General features: G+C 50.0%; 1 non-coding gene across 1 annotated transcript; it reads right to left on the bottom strand.

Moving 5' to 3' along the window:
• Positions 1-218: 218 nt before the first annotated feature.
• On the bottom strand, positions 219-374 carry LOC143847684 (5.8S ribosomal RNA). Its single transcript, XR_013235204.1, has one exon. It is a non-coding gene; the product is annotated as a 5.8S ribosomal RNA (ribosomal RNA).
• Positions 375-1,129: the final 755 nt, after the last annotated feature.

The following is a 1,129-nucleotide window of genomic DNA, read 5'->3' on the forward strand; positions in this document are numbered from 1 at the left end:
AATTTCAAGGACAACCTTGGGTTTCTGAGGCCCAGATAATAATGGGGGCAACACACACGACATCCGAACCCGAGCATGTGATTTCAACCACCACTCATCGTGCTGCGCGCCACCAAGAGCTCAATTTTAAGCCTTCCACGCCCAAACGCATGGGTGGCCAATCTACGCATCCCTAAACAACACCCACAAGGAGTTGAGCACGGAGCTTACACGAGGCATGATGCCCAGGCAGGCGTGCCCTCAACCTAATGGCCTTGGGCGCAACTTGCATTCAAAGACTCGATGGTTCACAGGATTCTGCAATTCACACCAAGTATCGCATTTCGCTACATTCTTCATCCATGCAAGAGCCGAGATATCCGTTTCCGAGAGTCATGTAAAGTCATCATGGCGATGATATCCATCGCACATTCCACTGCTGCATTTCCTTGGCGCCCATTGCGCCGGGGTTCGTTATTCACCCAAGTTGCCAGTCGGTGCCTGAACTCGCGGGGAGTAGCGGGCACGGAACTTGCAAGCCTGGATGTGAGGGGGAGTCGCCAGGCGCGCTAGCGTCCCCACCCCCAGACAACAAACTTGGAGCCAAGAAGGTAATGTCTCCAAACTCGCAAGCAGTGTACTATTGCGGTCATCTCCTTTTCTTGCACGGTGTACTTTCGTTCAGTGTCATTGAGTTAACGGCTCTCATAAACAATCGGGTGCCCTTCTTGCATAAGCACACCACCAATAACATAGTTTGATGAATCAGTCTGAACTTCAAATGGCAGCGAATGGTTTGGCAATTGTAGCACTGGCTCCACCATAACAACATCCTTGAGATTCTAAAAGGCAGTATTACATTTTTCGGACCATAACCACGGGCGATCTTTCTTCAACAAGTCTGTCAAAGGAGTAGCTCGATTTGAGTATCCTGATATGAACCGCCGATAGTAGTTAACAAGCCCGAGGAATGACCGGAGTTCTCCCACCTTGGTTGCCACTCTTGGATGGCACGGACCTTCTCATTGTCCATGCGAATTTCCCCTCCATCCACTTCGTGACCCAAGAACATAATACGCTCCTGAGCAAATGAGCACTTCTCTAGCTTCACATAGAGTTGGTTATTTCTGAGTACCCCAAGGACCTTCTT

Source organism: Tasmannia lanceolata, unplaced genomic scaffold (genome assembly GCF_043159265.1).
Source record: "Tasmannia lanceolata isolate RefF3 unplaced genomic scaffold, GAP_Taslan_0.1 ptg000015l, whole genome shotgun sequence".
Classification (NCBI taxonomy): Eukaryota; Viridiplantae; Streptophyta; class Magnoliopsida; order Canellales; family Winteraceae; genus Tasmannia; species Tasmannia lanceolata.